General features: G+C 41.6%; 1 long non-coding RNA gene across 1 annotated transcript in view; it reads left to right on the top strand.

Moving 5' to 3' along the window:
* Window positions 1–3417: 3417 nt before the first annotated feature.
* LOC138146056 (uncharacterized) overlaps window positions 3418–19932 on the top strand; it is a 45619-nt gene continuing 29104 nt past the window's right edge. The window contains exons 1-2 of the long non-coding RNA XR_011164374.1: window positions 3418–3577; window positions 13626–13715. This is a non-coding gene — a long non-coding RNA (uncharacterized lncRNA). The remainder of the gene's footprint in view (window positions 3578–13625; window positions 13716–19932) is intronic.

The following is a 19932-nucleotide window of genomic DNA, read 5'->3' as shown; positions in this document are numbered from 1 at the left end:
TTTTTCCCATTGCACCTCACTTCCATAACAATGCCAATTATCATCATTATTATTAACAATAATAACAGCTAACTATATATTTGTTATAGGAATGGAATAGAAATTTAAGGTCTTCCCTGCCCCTAGGCCATTTTGATAGGCTTAAGTGCACCTGGAGGCTGTGGCAGGAGGCTTGTTTTTCAGGAGATACTTTGTGATTGGGCAGTGGGATCAAGAGGGTTGTTACATTCTCTGAGCCGGGAGAAGGCTATATAAACCCTCATTTGAGACTTTGCTTTGGGGCTCACTTTGAGAAGTGTTGTGTGATTTGACCAGACGAGACTCTGGGCAGCCGTTGAGAGCCCCTCCAGCTTTGAAAACCCAGATGTTGATGCTTCCCTCTCTGGTAACTGTGACTAGGTATGATGTAATGGTTGGACAGTTGGAGGACTTTCTGCTTGGTCTGTTTGTTTCTCTGTCTTCTTGTAACTTCTGCTTGTAACCTCTGTATACTCTGAAGTTCGGGGTGCTGACTTTTTCCCCTGAACTAAGTAAATGATATGTTTAATTGATTAAAGCAAGATTGTTAACCCATTTTGAGTTGCTTTCCTTTAGAAAAGCAGATCTAAGAACCTGTGTTGGCAGCCACCCTGGGGATGCTGGGGTGCTTGCTGCTACAATATAATATATACATTATATATATTATATCTTATATATATGTATATGTGTGTGTGTATGTAGTGTTCATAGGTAGATTTGAATTCAGTCTTCCTGACTCAAAGCCTGGTGCTTTGTCCACTGCACTACCTATCACTGCTCAGTGGTAAGACCCTTCCCCCACCATGTACCTGATTATGCAATTCACTACAGATCTATACTGTCCCTTGTTGATCTTTTCTCCCCTTTGCTTTTGCCTGGAAATCTCTTCTGTGTGGTCAGGCTTTTTCATTCTTCCAGGTACCACTTGCCCCAGACTTCCTTCAGTGTAAGGCACTTGTTTCCCATTACCAGCCGTCTGTCTTCATTTATAGAACTTTTGTCAGGGGAATCCATCCCACCCCCAAAGTAAGACTTTCTTTCTTTCCCTTACTTTTCAATCTTTTTCTTCCTCACCCACTCTCCTGTAGGTTCTTCTCTTTCTGAGACCACCGAGGTCACCTTCCTCTCATCACTAGCCCTTGATCTGACCCTAGTGTATCACTCCTTTCTCTCCCTCTACCCTCCTTTCATGTACCTTCCCATGGTGTAATGTAGGCCTCCAAAAGAAGTATTTACCTGTAGGAAGGGTGTCATCAAGTTCTATGCATAATGCCCTCTATCTACCTCTTCATGGCTACCTCGACCAGATTTCTGTCTTCACCTTGTCTCCTTGTGTATATTTGGAAAAAAGTCCTTGCCAACCTCCCTGTTGCTGTTATGCTCCTTGCCTGTTGCATTTATTCACTGCTTTGGCTTTTTGGATGTTTTAGGTGTTTAAGAGGCAAATAATCTCTTCAGTTCTGGTTTTCTTCCTAAAAATATTCATACTCTTGTTTATAATTGAATGTCCATTTTTTGTCTTATATGGTCAAGCTCAGATTTGTAGGAGAGGCCACCGTGGGCTGCATCCTGACCTCCACTGCTCTTCAGAACACATTATTCCATTCCTTCCTCCTTTATCTGGTGGGCACACAATAAATAGTCTTGCATTTTTTGAGTGCCCTTTCCTTTGTATTTGAAGGCCTTTCTTTCTCCTGATGGCTTGTAGATCTTGTTGTTTCTCAGCTGAATTGTTAAATTTAACTACTATATGTCTTGGTGTTCCCAACTTTGTTTTTTTTTTTTTTCTGGAGGCGAGCTGTGGATTCTTTCAATTAAAATTTAATTTTCTACATTTAAAAGTTCCAGGCAGTTTTCTGTTATGATTTCCTTCATTATAGTGGTAAGGGTTTTTATTGCATCCTGGTCTTCTGGGAGACCTATGATCCTTAGGTTTTTCTGCACATCCTGTTTTTGAGATCAGTATGTTTTGCTTACATAGTAAACATATTTTCCTTTAAAGTTTTTTTTCTTCTCTTCTTCTAGGTTTTCTTTCACTTATGTGTAATTACATTCCCAATCTATTATTCTCTCTTTTGTTTCTTTGGAGAGGTGAGAATTTATATTTATTTTTGATTTTGGTTTATATTTGATTTTATATTTATTTCGATTTATATTTGATTTTATATTTATTTATTTTATTAAAAAAAAAGCAATTGGGGTTAAGTAACTTGCTCAAGGTTACACGGCCAGGTGTTTCTGGGTGGATGCTAAGTATCTGAGCCCGGATTCGATCCCCAGGTCATCCGACACTGGGGCAGGTGCTCTTACTCGCTGTGCTACCTGGCCGCCCAGATTTTATATTTATTTTTGATCTTCTTTCCCTTTACATTGTTGTAGTTACTGTGTGTATTACTTTCTTCATTTTGCATAATTACACATAGATCTTCCCATGTTTCCCTGTATTCACCACATACATCAATTCTTTATTATTTAATTTTTTTGCTTTTTCTTTTTGGAGGGGGGAAGGAAGGGTAATTGGGGTTAAGTGACTTGCCCAAGGTTACACGGTTAGTAAGTGCTGTGTCTGAGGTTGGATTTGAACCCAGTTCCTCCTGACTCCAGGGCTGGTACTCTATTCACTGTGCTACCTAGCCTCCCCACATACATCAATTCTTATAGCCCAGTAACATTCCCTTACATTCATGTACCACAATTTGTTTAGTCATTCCCCAATTAAAGGGCATCTACTTTGTTTCTAATTTTTAGCTATCAAAAATAGTTCTGTTATAGATATTTTGGAACATATGGGGCTTTTTATTTCTTATCAATGACCTTTGCATACAGAAGTTTCTCTATTCTTGCTGTCAGAATATATATTCTCATTCCTCTTTTAAACAACTCAGGGAAAGCATGTTATAGTTCCATGTTCTCCTCAAATTCTACAAGATCCTCTGTCTCATTAAGTGTTAGATCATTTTCCTTTATTTTGCAGTACTTGTTCATAGATACCTGAACTTGTTTACTAGACTTGGAGGGCATATTTCCTTCTATTGTTACTACTTTTCCTGTTGACTCATCTGTTTATGTTTAAGATCTTTGAGGTTTTTTCCCCCTGAAATTTTTGGTACTTTCAGTCATTTCCCCATCTTCTTATTTTCCCTGTTACTCACTTCCTGACTCCCTCCCTTCTGATTATGATTTCCTTGGGGGTTGGATCTCAGAATATCTCAGACTTCTCCCACACTGAGTAATTCACAGTTCACCAGCTTAGGTTTCTAATCAAACTGACTTTCAGGTGGTCAAAACTGGCCCCAGATGGATGCTGTGCTTTATTCTCAGGCCTGGTGGAGTGCCTCATGACTTCCGCACATGCACAGTGTCCTCTCTCAATGACCAGTCTCTCCACCCTCTATTCCTGAATTCTCTGTCCTGGCACTGACCGTTCAGAGCCTGTTTTGCCTAGTGCTTCCAGAGTGCAGTCCTTAGCAGGCTTTTGCTCTTAAAGCTGGTTCTTGAGGTCTGATCAGACTTTCACAGCTTGGAGTCAGGGTCTTCATGGCAGGAAGGGAGAGCTGAGGTAAAGGGGTGGATTTTAATGTGAGTCTGGGTTGTGTTTTTGGGTCTGCTAGTGCAGCCTTGCTGCTGGTAGCATGGGGAGTGGGGAAGGATACTGAATGAGCTCAGGGTAAGTGAGCAGTCAGTTCCTAGATTTGGGGAGACTTTCAAAAAGCCTTTTATTGTATTCTGTGTATCCTAGACCATAAAAGAGCTGAAGTTGCTTTATTTTTGGTGTATAATGTCTATTTTGGAGGGGTTTGAGAAGTCACCAGGATCAGAGAAAGTATTTAGTCCTTCATCTTGCTGCTCACATGACCTGAAGTATGTTTTAATCGATTTTTGCCTAGAGCAATATAACTTAATGTCATCCATGGGCAACAAGTGATTAATAAGATGATTTGGTTCTACTTGCACTTTCATTTGGAAGCTATTTTAAATCCTTTTTAAAGAGAGAAAATGATAGATTAAAGACCAGGCAGAACCATAATAAGGCTTAAAACTGTATTCCTGAAAAGTTTTGCATATTATATCAGTTGTTTTTTACATAATTGTGTCAAAATCTCAAATGGTGTGTTTGAAATAGAGAATAATTTTCCATGTACACATCAATCTGGAGACCATATATGGCTCTATTTTATTTTTAGTACCTGAATAAGTTATGAGTATGGAACTGAGTCAAAGTCTTTGTGGTAATCAACAAATGGTACTTTGTTCAATAATTACTGAACTGGTAAGAAGTTGCTTATTCACCTGGGCCTTTGTGGCATCTTCATTAGGCTCCTCTTTCAATGCGTTGCTTTCTTGGAGGTTGTTTATAGATGTTTTTTTTTTTTAAAGTGAATGCTTTGTATAAAGCCTGTATTTGAAGGAGTTTCTAATATTCTCATCCTTTGGTGGTAGATATGTGATGTAATCTGTTAAGAAAGGTGTTATCAGCCTAAAAGGAAGCTGCCTTTTAAAGGACCTTGCTAGTAATTCATGGGTCACTGAGTCGATGATTGTGGATCTTATCTGGTTGTTTCACTTTCTAGTTTTGCAGAAAATTGACAGTCACCTCCTTTGAAAGAAAGGATTTTACTGATAGTCCATATGCTGGTTTCTCATCAGGCATAAACTGTACTTTCATTTTACTTGCCTTCTGGTCATTGTACAGACAAATAGAAACCTTCCACTTCCACTTTCACGTTCTCTCTCTAGCTTTCAATATCTTTAGCTTTCTAGCTTCCCTAGTCACTTTAAAAAAATGTTGGATTGTTTATTTTGGGCTTTCTTCTGCTCTGGACCCCACCAGATTACTTTAGTTTTTTTTTTTTTTTACTTTTGCTTTCAATTACTAATTAAGGGAATCTTGAATTGCAGATACACTTTCATTTCCTGGATTCCTTTTTGAAGATTTCATTTGAGTAATGTGTCATTCAGGTTTTCTACTGATCATTATGCCAGATTAATCTCATTTTCTGCTTCCTCAAGTTTTTTTCTGCATAGGTAGTGCCCATACCTACCAGGATTAATGTCACTTAATAGCTCAACTTTTTCTTCTATGGTTCTTATTGTTGTAATAGCTACTGCCACATACTGCTATGTTCAAGTCCTGAAATGTTTTAAAATATGTCATCAAATACTGTGAGAAAATGAATTCCTTTGTGATGGCTATGGAAGATATCCCCCTTTTTGAGACTCTCTTTTAGTGTAATTCAAATGTTTGTTGTATTCATGTTGTCAAGTTCAAAAAAAGGTTTTCAGAATTCTGGTCTAAGTGTACCCCTCTCCTTTTTCAGAATCATAGTGTTATGTTTGTTATCTATTTCATTGTTAGGTATTACAATTTCTGCAGTTTGCATTAAGTGAACATTTTCTTTTTTAAAACATTAAATTAAATTTTTTAATTAATTTTTTTCTACCTAACAAAAATCTATTGTATCTCTCCTGCTCCTATCTATTGTGTGTCTTATTATTATCTTTTTTGACAGCATTTCAGGGACAAAGAGAGAAAGAGGAATGCTTTCTACAGCATTCCTCACTGGTGCTTACTTCCGACTTTCTCCATGTTCCATTCTGACAGTTTGCCAATGGATTAAGGATATTTGTAGGATGAGGGACTACTCTGACCCACCTATATGCATCATTAATGTTTTACCTTGCTGGTTGAGGCTACTACCCATGGGATTAATATAAGTCCCTTCTAAGGAGACTGATCTGTGTAAAATGTACTTGAGGGATATAGGGGCAAACCTAGCTATCTGAATCTCCTCATGTTATATTATCCGTGGGAGACAACACTCTTATCTTCATAGCATAATAAGTCTTATTACAATAAGCTCTTATTAACTGATATCAGTCTTTTTTCAGTCATTTCCAACTTTTTTTGTGACCCCCTGTGGAGTTTTCTTGGCAAAGATACTGGAATGGTTTGCCATTTCCTTCTTACAGATGAGGAAACTGAGGCAAACAGGGTTAGGTGACTTGTCTGTGATCATACAGCTAGTAAGTGTCAGCAACTGGATTTGAACTCAAGAAGATGGGTCTTCCTGACTCCAGGCCCCAAGCTCTAGGCACTGGGCCCCTAGCTGCCCCATGAACTGATACAGAGTGAAGTAAGTAGAACCAGGAAGTCAATATATTCAATGACTACAACAGTGCAAATGAAAAATAGCACTAAAGGGAAGTAAAACTCTGAGCAAACAGATAATGAAACAATTTCTCTTGATAGAAAAATGGGGAAGAAAAGGGGAACGAATATTGTATACTTTGTCTGACCTGGTATTTCTTGTTCCCTATTTTCCTTTGTTATGAGTGTAACACCCCCTCTAGAGCACTCTCCCAACTTGAACTCTCAAGTTGGGTTTCTATGACACCAGCCTTATAAAACTAAGCTCATAAGCCCCCACTGGTGTATTCCTCATTAACAATCAGCTGGTAAACTCAATTAACTCAAACCAAAAGCATTTATTCCAATGACATGTCAAGGAAACATCTTCCTCTTTTCTCCCCTGTAAATCTTGGATCTCATACAAATACATATCACAGCTCTGAAAAGAATGGACATAGACAAAGTACGATGATAGTGAGACACACATAGGAAACACATGGCCGAAGCAACTCAGAATTCTGGAACTACAGGGTACAATGTCTTTTCTTTGTAGAACCATAGGACCACAGTCTTTACAAAGTCCACTGAGGGGTGTGGCTTCTGTGCTGGATGGACAGATAAGCTAGTTTTCCTGGGGCCATCCCTCAAAGAGCAGTTGCAGTGTCTACCATCTCCATTTTCAGGTTCAGTGGTAGAACTCAGCTGGGGAACTTCTGTACTCTCTCAGAACGATAAAAATCCTTAGGCTAGACTGCCTTAATCCTTTACAATTCTTTTTCCTTGAGGCCTTGGTTCTGAGGTTTACAGCCTCCCAGGCAAAAGGTAAAAGAGCAGAGATATAACTTTTCCTTTCCACAATTATTCCTAATTCAGATTTGAATCCCCTTGATGAGAGACCTCATCCTAACATATGGTGGCCATATGATATATTTCCCAAAGCTTCTTGTAGGTTAGGCTGTAATCAGACAATGTCCATTTGTCCAACAGTCATCAAACAACACTGGGGGTTCAGGGATCCCTAGTTATTATAAACTCTAAGTTCTTATTAAACCCTATTATCTGCAAATGAAAAGAGTGGGAAAAAGTGCAGAGGCTATGTATGTCCTTTAAGAAGCATAGATAACAATAACAATAGCAGATAGCATTTATGCAGTATTTGAAGGTTTATAAAGCTATTTACATATATTATCTCATTTGAGCCTTACAGTAACATTGAGGGGGGCAGGTACTCTTATTATCTCCATTTTACACGTAAGGAAACTGAGACAGACAGTGTTTAAGTGACTTGCCCAGGGTCTCACAGCTAGTAAGTGTCTGAGGTTGTATATGATCTAAGATCTTCCTTACTCCAGGCCCAGTGCTCTATTCACTGAGCCCCCAGATGCCTCAGTGGGGAAGGGATAGCAGTCTGCAAGTGTTGGAAGGTCTGTTATATAGGGAAAGGGATGAGACCTATTTGAAGGGGTGGGGAAATACATTAGATTTAGGATCAGAGTATCTAGACTAAAGGCCTAGCTCTGCTACATGTTCCCTGTGTGATCTTGGGAAAGTCAATTACTCTCCCTTAGCCTCAGTTTCCTTATCTGTAAAATGAGGGACATTGGGCTAGATGGTCTCTAAGGTTTCTTCCAACTCCAAAACTTTGATTCTGTCATATGGGAATGGTCCTTATAAGCCCAGAAAACTGCTAACAGAAAAAGAATGATCAGATTCTACTACCTAGATGATCCCTTCAGGAGGTGAAAATTAATCCTTTGAGTGAATCAGAAAGGAAAAACAAAATGGGATTGAGGCATGATAGGCCATGACTCAAGTTGATATTTATTATTTAAAAAATAATTTTAATTTTTTTGTTTTTCTGTACTTGAGAGAGAGTATGGCATATTGTATAGAGAGCCAGACTTGAAATCAGGAAGGCCTGGGTTATGACACATGCTGGCTACATTACCCTGGGCAAATCACCTAATCTCTCAGCGCTCTAGGCATCTTTCTTACACTATAAGTCATGGAGGTGGTGCTGACTTGCATGGGTAAAGGGAGTTTCCTGAATAAATGAAAGCACAGGTCCATTTCTATCTCTTTCTGTACTCAAAAAATACCAAAATTACTTACCCTGCCCCCTCTCTTCACCATACAGCCCCTCAATTAAAAAAAAAAGCGACAACAATTCTTTCTTAGGTTAAATAAGTATATTCCAGGAAAGCGCATTCATCTACTAGCCATGTCTGAAAATGTCTCATTTTGCATCTTGAGTCCTTCACCTCTCTGTCAGGTGGAAAGCAATTTGCTTCATTATTGGTCTTCTGGAGTTACTGCATTAATCAATGTTATGAAATCTTTTAAAGTTTTATGTTACAATATTATAGTCACTGTATAACTTGTTCTTCTGGTTCTGCTTACTCTACTCTGCAGTAGCTCATTGAAATTTTCACTTGATTCTTTGAATCTATCCCTTTCATAATTTCTTATGGCACAATAATAGCCCATTAGATGCATAAATCATAATTTATGCAGTCATTCTCTAAGTAATGAGCATCATCTTAGTTTCCAGTTCTTTAACATCAGAAAAATGAGCTGCTATAAGTATTTTTTTGTATATGTGGATTCTTTTCTTCTTTATCTTTTTGGGGTATAAGTCTAGTAGTAGTAGTAATATCTCTGGGATAAAACAGCTTTAGTTTATTGACTTTTTGGGCATAGTTCCAAATTGCTCTATAGAGGAGCTATACCAATTCACTGCTCCACCAATAATGCATTATTGTTACGTTTCCTTGACGCCCCTCCAACATTTGTTCTTTTTTCTAACCTTTAAAAAAAACCCATCTTTGTAAATATGAGGGACCTCAGAGTGACTCTAATATTCATTTCCCTAACTATTAGTTATTTGAAGTATATTTTCATAAGGTTCATCTTTTCATAATTTTTCATAATTCCTCAACTTATGAGAAATTCTTGTTAATATTTGTCAATTGGGGAATGATTCTTCTTCTTATAACTTTTAATTAATTCCTTATATATGTTGGAAATAAGACCTTTATAAGAGAAGCTCATTGCAAAGATTTCTCCCTCCTGTTAATTGTTACCTTTCTAATTTTAGCTGCATTAGTTTTGTTTGTGCAAAACTTTTTCAGTTTTATGCAATCAAAATTGTTTATTTTTTGTTGCTGATCTTCATCCTTTGGCCAAGAATCCTTTCATTATACACAATTGTGAAAGTATCTCCTTCCTCAAAGGTTACTTTAATAAATCAGTCCACTGAGTATCAAAAGGAGACTCAAAGAGGAGCTTGGTTCTTGACAGGACCAGAAGAAGACAAATGGGGCTGGACCATGGAAAGCCATAAGAAGTTACTTTTCTGTTATTTTCCTTATACTATGACCCTTTCTCTTCTACTTGGCCCACCTAGGAGAACCCAGAGATGAGGCAGGGTTTTATCTTGCTGTATGAAAAAACTTCCCAACAAAGAAAAGTGTCCAACAATGAAATGGGTTGCCTAATAAAAGGAGTGACTTCTTTGTCTCTTGAGGGGTACAATCTTGAATGTTCTCTTTTTTTTTAAGCAATTGGGGTTAAGTAACTTGCTCAAGGTTACAGGGCCAGATATTTCTGGGTGTGGTGCTGAGTATCTGAGCCTGGATTTGATCCAGGTCATCCCGACACTGGAGCCGGTGCTCTTACTCGCTGTGCTACCTGGCTGCCCCTTGAATGTTCTCTTGATGAGGATCATGGGATTACAGAATCTCAGAGCAGGAAGGAATCTCAGAGGCTGAAGAGTCCAACTTATTAGATGAATGGGAATCATATCAACAGGAAGATCTTTCAGTCTTAGCTTTGAAGCCTCTAGTGAGGTGGAAGTCCCAGGGATGGGCTCAGCTCCAGAGAAATGGTTTTAAAATTTTCAGTGTGAGCATTTCCATTTCATAAATCGGTGAAAACTAAAAATCAGGGCTTGATTAATCTTTTTGTTGATTGTCTGGACTTTAGAAAGTGATGGAGAAAAAGCTGAGAATGCAGATCAAACTTAAAACTGCGTTGTGTGTAAATTTCTACCCCCCTTCAGTTGGTTGTCAAACATTTACTAGCATACCACTGAGTAGAGACTCTTTCCTTTTGAGGAGGTCTATTCCATTTTTGATTTCTCTAATTGTTAGTTCTAGCAGGATTCACATGGCAGGCAGGGGTTGGACGAGATGACCTCTAAACTTCCCTCTAACTGACATTCTGTGGTTTTATGAAAATCAAAATGGCCTCCAACTCTGAGAAGAGAATAGGTCCCAGAGCTCCTGTGACCCTGGCTTATTCAAATAATAATGAACATTTGTTTAATACTTGAAGATTTATAGAGCTCATTCCTCACAAGAAATTGGAGAGGACAGACTCATAGAGCCTCTAAGCAGGAAGAGACTACAGGCACTACTTCATCCTGATAAAACAATCTCCTCAAACAGTATTGCAAACATCATAATTGTTAATAATTGAAAAAGTATTAATTCAGCACTGACCTTGCTAGACACTGAGCTAAACACTGGGTATACAAATGTAAACATTGACAACACTCCTGCCCTCAAGGAGCTTAAATTCCAATAGGGGAAGAAAACCACTTTACGGTTCAGAGAGAACAGTCACTCGCCAGAAGTCTCCTGGTAAGTGACAGTCTCCAGGATTTAAACCCAACTTTCCTCCCTCTATCAGTAGGGCAGAAGCCCTAGTTGGCTAGGCACATGTCCCAGATTTCAGATGCCACCTAATCAAAGACATCTCTGTTGGTCTACCATGTGTCACTTTTTGTGTAGCATTATTTCCAGAGGCCTCCTGGGAAAATGCAAATGTTACCGGGAAAGGGCACACATTTCCTTCCTCTTCACTTGTTTATCAAATTAACAACTTGGCATCCCCCCAACTGAAGGCAGGTCTCAGAGGATCTGGGAAGCAGAACTCAGGACAGGTATGTTTGGATTGAGGGAGAGAAAAGGTGGGCAAATGTCTTTTTAGGGCATGGGGCCAGGGGCGTGCTGTGGCAGCCTAACTGTGACAGTGGGGAGGTTTATCTTTGGCAGGCCCAGCATCCCCTTTCCCACTCCCACCCTTTTGCCTGGCTCTCCCCTCAGTCCTCAGCCAGGTGTCCAGAGCCTTCTGGCTCTCCCGCCTTGTCAGAAATAGCTCTCAAGACAATATCCTCTAGTCTAGAATTTCAGAGCTGGAAGGCACCTGGGGGATTGTGTATCCCAGTCTTATTTCATACAGGAGGAAATTGAGGCCCATAGAAGTTAACTGATTACTTCAAGGTCACAGAACTCTAGTAAGTGGCAGGTGAGAGAGAGAGAGACAGAGACAGACAGACAGACAGAGAGACAGAGAGAGACACACACACAGAGACAGAGACAGAGAGACAGAGAGAGATGGTTGATAGAGAGAAATAGGTGGTAAATGGATGAATAGAGAGATAAATAGGTAGATAAGTAGATAGATAATTAGATAACATAGAGTAGCTCAATAAATGTATGTAGATAGATATTTGGAGAGAGAGATAAGTAGGTAATTATATAGATAACTTATAGAAAAATATAGATGGCTGGATGGATAAAGCATTTATGATGTGCCCAGCACTGTGATAAATTCTGGGAATATAAGCATAACTAAAGAGCTTATGTACAATGCGGGGAGACAATACCCAAAAGACAACATTGAAAACCTGTGGGGGAAGGAGAAGGTGTAAAGTCACACAAGAGTCAGGAGCAGAGCTGGGAGAAAACTGAATACGGTTGGCCCGGGGAACTTCTTCAAATAGCGGTTCTAGGAAAGAACTCTCCAATCAGAGAAGGGGGCTGATGGGGGAAGAGGCATGTCCAGGGTGAGAAGGAAACAGATAGAGAGTGGTAGCAATGTCTGGAGAGTCATTGACTGTAGAGTCAATTAACTGGCATTTGTTAAGCTCCTACTATGTGCCAGGGACTGTTACTCACTGGATGCACAAGTAGTTGAATGAAAGAGTCCCCATTGTAATGAGCTTTCATCCTGATGGGGAGACAGGTGTGTGTGTGTGTGTGTGTGTGTGTCTACATATACATATGCGAGTGTATGTATGTATACACAGCATAAATAGAAAGTGAATCAATATAAATTTACCCAAAGTAGTTAAATACAAGGTGGTTAGAGGAAGAGGGCATGAGCAGTTGGTGAATCAGGAAAGCCTCCTAAAGAACGTGGAGCCTGAGCTGTATCTTGAAGGAGGGATGCTGTGAAATGAAGCCAAGGTAGGAAGGAATTCTAGAAATGTGAGCCCACCATTACAAAGGAGGTTAGAGGTAGATTGTAATGTCTAAGTAATGGAGAGAAGGTTGTCTGGTTGTATTGAAGAGTTCCAAGGGGGAGTAATGCTCAACAAGACTGGAAAAGGTAGCTTGGGGACAGGTTAGAATGAACAGAAAAGTTTATATTTAATACTAAGGTACTAGGGGGTCACCAGAGTCAGTTGAATAGTCAGATCTGTGCTTAAGAAATATCAGCTGGGTAGCAGTCTGTAGAATGCACTGGGGTGGGGGAAAGACTCGAGGCAGAGAGACCAGTAAGGAAGCTGATGTAAAAATTGAGGCGATGCGGTCCTGAAAGAAGGAGGTAGCTATGTGAGTGCAGTAGAGAGAAGGGGTTAGATTCAAAGGGTGACAAATGATCCAAAGTGGGGTGAGGGGTTGAGAATGACAGTGAGGATTTGAGGATGATGCCAAGGTTGTAAGCCTTGGTTACCGAAGAATGGCGGTACCTTTCACAGAAAAAGAGACATTGGGAGAGAGGGGCAGATTTAGGGAGAAAGATAATGAGATTAGTTTGGGACGTGTTGAGTTTGAAATGAGGCCAGTTGGAATGTTCAATAGGACAGCAGGTGATGCAGGATTGAAACTCAGGGAAGAGACTGAGGCTGGACTTAGACACATACACACGTGCAACTACACACACACACATTTATACATACATGTAGGCATATACATATACATACACATGTAGGCACATAGATATTTGCGAGTCATTTGCACAGGGATGATATCTTTTCAAGGTAACTCTAGAGAAAGAAGTTTCTGGAGGGATAAGATGTACACCTTGGTCTTCTGACTTCTCTTCTGGTCAACCCAACAAGTGGTCATTTGCTTTGACTTGAAAGCTTCTAGCAATGGAGAACTCACTGTCATATCACTCCTCATGTTAGGAAGACTTTCCTAATGCCCCTTTAAAATCTGTGTCACTATTACTACCACCTATTGCTCCTGGGGCTGCCTTCCAAGGTCCAGCAGAAATGGTTTAATCACTCTTCTATGTGCCAGTCCCTCAGATACTGGAAGGTGCCCCCCGAATCTGCCTGTCCAGGCTGAACACCCCTAGTCGGTTCCTTCCACCATATTTAGTCATGCACATGAATCTGGTCACTAGGTTACTTCTACCAGGTTTATGTCCACTTTAATCTCATCTTTGTTTTCTATTATAGGCATCAGCCTATAGGTGAGGGACATGGTAGGGGCCTTACTGAGGCCCCGGAAGTCATCATCTCTACAGAGGCTGCCTTCTCTGCCCACAGGTAGGCTGTTATTTATGGAAGACAGTCCTGACTGAGGCTGTGTGTGTTTTGGGAGAGAGTGTCTATGGGCATCCCCATATGGGGCTGGAGCTTTGGGAGTGCACTGGATGTTTGGGAAGCCAAAGGGGAGATGGAGGGGGAGAGAGAACATGACCATTCTGAGTTACATGTGAGGTATCTTTGGCTATGTGATGTCAGAGGCAGAATAGCTGGTTCTGGGGACCACAAAATATGTGACTGATTTAGGGGAGATGGGGCCAGAGAAGGAGGCAGTGTGGCGTGTCATCCTGTGATAGAGCAGGCTTGAATGAGGCTATAAAGACCAATTGAGACCCTCAGCTGCCAGCTTCCCTATCCCCTTCTCCCCTAGTCACATTATGTTTAATTTATGTATAAGAAGGAAGGAAACAAGCATTTATTAAATGCTCTGTGCAGACACTGTACCAAGCACTGGGGATAGAAATACTAGCAAAAACCAAAAAAGATCCTGCCCTCAACACAGCAAAGGAAGCTTAAAAGTAGTGGGTGGGGGTTGGTGGGGATGGTTATGGAGTATGAAAATCAGGAACAGGGTTAGGAACAAAGGAGCCCTCCACAAAATGGAGGCCCCAGCAGGGACTCAACAATGGGACAAGGGGGCTATAGGCTATCTGAAGGATGTTCCAAGGTGAGAAGGCCATATGCTCCAGGATGAGGAGACGCCAGGTGCAAAGGAAGGTTGAAGCAGTAGCAGAGGCCTGGTTTTGAAGTCCATAGAGTGAGAAGCATAGTCAGGAGGGGAATGAAGATTGTCAATGTGACCCTGATAGAATGGAAGCTCTTTGCAGGGAAGGACTATGTCATTTTTGTTTTATTACTCCCAAAGCCTAGCACAATGCCTGGAACATTGTAGGTGCGGGACAAATTCTTATTAGCTGAGCAAAAGAGAAAAATTACAATGAGGAGGGAAAATGGAATTGTCTGAAGCGACCAATGTGGATACATAAGGAACTCACCCATCAACTCAGGTATTAAACAGAAGAGTAGCAAGAGTGAATGAACAAAACATTGTAGCACACTACTTATTATAAGAAAGGGGTCAGAAATCCTAAAGCTCAGACAGCACTGAAGCAGGTGAGAAAAACTGATGACAAAAACGGGGATTTAAAAAGTTATATCTGGGGGAAGAGGAGGCTGGAAGAAGGGATAGAAATGTTGCTTGTGGATGAGACCATGAGAGTTGACCGCAGAGAGGGCAAATCTAATAAATCCTTACATTGTGTCTATTTCTCTGTTGAGGAGAATGATCTTTGAACTGGAAAGGACAGAACAAATATGGTCAACCAAGATTTGATGGACAAGATATGTTGGGAGATAATAGGAGAGAACCTGGTGTCTTTGATGGTTTCAAGTCTCCTGGCTGAGATGTTATCTTCTTGGATCTTGAAAGAGCTGGGAGACAGAAGTGAGATTTGAAAGATGGTAGAAAATGGGAAGAGGTGCCTCAAGACTGGAGAAGGCTAAGTATTGTCCTCATATTTTTAAGAGAATAGTATGTGTACTCTATGTTAGGGAGCTTGACTTCGAGCCCTGAGAAAGTTGTTGAATTAAAGAGAGGGTTGGTGAACATCTAGATGGGAAAGCAGTGATTACAAAGAAGCAGCCTGGCATCATCCAAAACAGGTTAGACAGACTCACCTTCTTCTTTTTTTCTTTTTTTCCCCTTTTGACTGGGTCATTAAATTGTCAAGAGGGATTGTACTTGAAAGAATAAAATGCAGGCCATGGAATCAAACCGTCCTGTACTGCTTGCCTGCTCCCCACCCTGTGTGCCATCAGCTCACCAAGACTCTGTCTCTGCCATGGCTGAGTATGCCACGGCCGGCTGTGCCAGCTTCTCAGGGCCCCAGACACCTCTAATACACTGAGCTGCAGAGCGGCAGCAAAGCCTCATTGGGAGAGGGAGTTTCCTTGTGGGGACTTCTCTAAAGAGATGAAATCACAGGTTCAGACAAGACGGTGTTTAAATGGTGGGTCAGAGGAATGCTGTATACAGCTTAGCTAGGTTTTGGCAAAACATTTAGCAAAGAAATCATTTTAGGCTGTTCCTGTGGAAAATAATAACAACAGCAATAATAATAATAACTAACATTTACTGACCATGAGCCGGGCACTGTGCTAAGTGCTTTATAATTATTTTCTCATTTGATCCTCACAATCATGTTGGGTAGTATTATTCATTATATCCCTGCTTTACACTTGAGGAAACTGAGGCAAACAGAGGTTAGTAACTTGTCTGGAGTTACAAAGCTAGTGTCTAAGGCTGGATTTGAACTTGAGTCTTCCTGACTCCAGATCTAGTGCTCTGCGCATAGAATCACCACCTAGCTACCCCTAATGGAAAAGACACTACGACTACTACTATGACTACTACTACCACAACTGTGATAATAACAATTATACAGCGTCCACTATGAGCCAGGCACTGTGCTAAGCACTCTACAATTATCTCGGCTGATTCTTCCCATTTGATCTTGGCAGGTTATCCCCATTTTACAGATGACAAAATCGAGGCTGACAAGTGACTTGCTCAGGGTCACAGAGCTAGTAAGTGTCCAAGGCTGGATTTGAGCTCAGGTCTTCTTTCCTGACTCCACATCTGGTGTTCTATCTACAACACCACCTGCTAGTTAGCTGCCCTTGATAGACACATGCAGAGGTAGAGTAGATGACCATGACATCAGGAAGATGATACAATGACAAGCAAGTGAATTGGATTTCAGTGAGGCAGGGCCATGCAAAGTCGCCAGCCTCACTTTCTCTTCCAGAGTCATCTGATCACGTGGCCAGATAGCGATCAGGACAACTGGAGATAACCCAGGATGCAGTGGGACACCTTGACCTTTTCAAGCCAAGGTCTTTAACAGGTTTCCACTTGACTGAGGCATTGCTCATTCACTGATTAAGGTTTAATAAGAATTGAGGCAGAGAATGGCCTCTTTACCTAGTTAAAAATTCAAAATAAATAAAAAAAAATTCAATCTGGGAGGGGAAGCCCCTCAGGGAGGACCTGAATTCAAATCTGAACTCAGACACTTGACACTTACTAGCTGTGTGACCTTGGGCAAGTTACTTAACCCCAATTGCCCTCCCTTTCCCCCTCCAAAAAGAAAAAAAAAAGCTGAAGTCCATGAAGGATTCCTCAAGTCTCTTACCTGGAGGCCAGCTCTCTCCTGAGGGGAAGCTCCCTTCAGTCTCTAGTGTAGCAAGCTGGTAATAGAGACATAACCGACATTGCTCTAGTCTTTTACACCTTCCCAGAGATTTGTTTTTCCATCGTCACCCTGAGGTGGGGCTGGGATCATCTGTCTTCTCTCCCAAAGCTGGAAAGCAGCAGTGCCTGAAGCCTGAAGAGACTGGAGACACGAGCCTGGAGAGACTCTCCAGCCGGAGGAGAGTGACCATTGCTCTCCCTGGCTCTCACCAGCTCACACAGGTGAGGGGCACTGATCTCCACCAGTGAGGACAGAATTCCGGCCCAATGGGCTTTTGGACTTGGGTTACATAAGGCAGGATTTGAATTTGCGTCTCCCTCACTCCAGGGCCAGTACTCTACCCACTGAGCCACCTGTGGCCAATCTTCATAGGAGCTACCACCCTTCCCCTCTTCTCTTGGCACAACTTCATGCTCTTATGAAGCAGCAGGGTAGGACTTTAGGGGAGGTGAGATGTTACCCCTGTTCAGGTGCCTTTGTCTGTATCATTGTACTTGGACAGGAAGGATATCACAGTGTACAGAGAACTGGCTTTAGACTCCAGAAGACCTGGTTTCAAGACCTGTCTCTGGCACATATTGGCTGTGTGACCCTGGGCAAGTGACTTAACCTCTCAGTTCTTCAGGCCATGCCCTAAGATCACAAGTCATAGAGAAGGTGCCTTTTTGTACCAGTAGAAGGAGTTTTCTCATGGGAATCCCCCCACACTAATGGGACCATAGTCTTGTTCAAAACCAAATTCCCTGGACTAAGGTGCTGGGTAGTGGGACCCATGCTGGGCCTCCCAGGTGATCCCAGAGTGATGAATCACCTTCCTCACTCCCTGCTTCTTTCCTTCTCACCTATGACCCCCATCAGCCTAGGCCTTAATGCTGATGTTTATGTGGCACCAACGCCCTAATCAATAACTTTTTTCTTGAGTGTCTACTGTGGCTTCAGTGTTAGAGGAAGACAAGCACAATAATGACAAAAGACATTCCTCTTGTGCTTCAGGGTTACAAAGTTGTCTCTTTTTGAGACACCCTGTATATGATCTTGTTGGAATCTCACAACCATCTGTGAATTGGGAGCTACAGGAATTATCACCCCAGTTTTGGTTTTGTTTGCTTTTTGGAGGGGGGAAGGCTGGGCAGTTGGGGTTAAGTGACTTGCCCAAAGTCACATGGCTGGTTTTGTGTTAAGTGTCTGAGGCCGGATTTGAACTCAGGTCCTCCTGACTCCAGGGCCAGTGCTCTATTCACTGTGCCACCTAGCCACCCCTTCACCTCTGTTTTAAAGATGCAGAAATGGAGGCTTCAGAGGGTTAGAGTAATTTACCCAAAGTCTCCTTGTTAATAAGGGCAAGAGGCAGGATTTGAACCAGGTCTTTCTGACTTCGAGACAAACACCCAACCCACTATGTCATGCTGTCTATGTAAGATAAAGCAGGAAACCTGCCCTTAAAGAGCTAGCAATCTGGACGGGCAGGTGAGGCTCACACAGGGGAGACAGAGAGTGGTACAAGCCCAGGCCTGGAGAGAGGGAGGAGGCTTCATGGTGAGTTTGGGAAGAGCACTGACCTCAAAAGAGGGGGGTCAGGTCTTGGTCTTGTTTATTTGATCTATAACCACAGGAAAATCATTTTCCCTTCCCTGGCTTTAGTTTCTTCATTTGTCAAATGGAAGATTGGAACAGAGCAGGATTCTTAATGTGTGTGTGTGCACATGTGTGCCTGTATGTGCGTGTGTGTTCCATCCTTTTGACAGTTGAGTGAAGACTGTAGATCCCTCCTCAGAATAGTACTTTTAAATAATTGAAGGAAATGCTAAATTTCAGTTAGAAGTTAGTGGAAATAAAGATGTAATTTTTTCCCATTTAAGTTCACAGATCCCCTCCAATCTATTCCCAGGCCCTGGATGAGATGGTTTCTAATGGCCCCTTTCAGCTCTGACACCCTGTAGTTTTGCCCACTCCCCTTTGCTCCAGTGCGCTGAGGTGACCTGAATTTGTCACATGGTGGGAAGGAGCCCCCAGCACCCTCTTGGAGGTGGGGGAAAGGGAGAGTGATGGGATCAAGGCCAAGGCCCATTGGTGCTGCCAAGCAGTGGTCAGTTTCCAGCAGAGAAGTCTCTTGGTGTAAACAGCTCCCCCTTCCCCCATGCCAAGACCCCAGCTCGGCTCTCTCTGGCATTTGGCACTCAATGCTGACTGGCTCCTCTCTGATGCACATATCATGTCACATAGAGAATTAAAGCCATCTTGGGTACTGCCTCATCATCCCCAGTTAGTCAGTCAGTCAACAAGAATTTATTAAACTCTTGCTATGTATAAAATAGGGATAAAAAAGAAAAAAAAATCAAGCCCCAAATCTAGACTGTAATAATAACTAGCCTTTGTAGAGTGGGTTAGGTTTGCAAAGTTCTTTACATATGCGATCTCATTTAATCCTCCCAACATTTCTGGGAGGTAAGAGATACTTTCACTGCCCCCATTTTACAGATGAGGAGGAGACTGATTAAAGACTTGTCCAATATCATATAGCTAGTAAGTGTCTGAGGCAGGTTTTGAGCTCATGTCATTGCATCAGTTAGCTGCCACTGTAAGTTCAGGAAGAGGGGAGTTACCTCTCTCTTAACTGTATCTCTTTCCTGGTGCCTGGCTTGGTGCTCTGAAATTCAGTGTTTGTTGAATGCATGCACACATGCATGGATGAATGAGGCATAATGACTGAGCCTTTGGCACTCCCATCTTTTGGTCTAGAGAACACACAGTACAGTTAAAAGTTTTTTTTTTAAAAGCAAGTCTAACCAAGAACTTGCAGCTGGCATGTTTGAAAGGAGTGGGTGCACATGGTTCCTCCCTTGCAGACCTTCTGTTCTAAAGGAGAGCCTGTGTGGTGTCACAGAACTAGGACTCGAAGAGATCCAGCTCTAATCCATTTTATAGATGAGGAAACTGAGATCCAGAGATGAAGTGACTTTCCC

Source organism: Petaurus breviceps, unplaced genomic scaffold (genome assembly GCF_028583685.1).
Source record: "Petaurus breviceps papuanus isolate PSGF00001 unplaced genomic scaffold, PetGlider_PUasm1.0 139, whole genome shotgun sequence".
Taxonomy (NCBI): Eukaryota; Metazoa; Chordata; class Mammalia; order Diprotodontia; family Petauridae; genus Petaurus; species Petaurus breviceps.
This window is presented reverse-complemented; position numbering and strand designations above follow the sequence as displayed.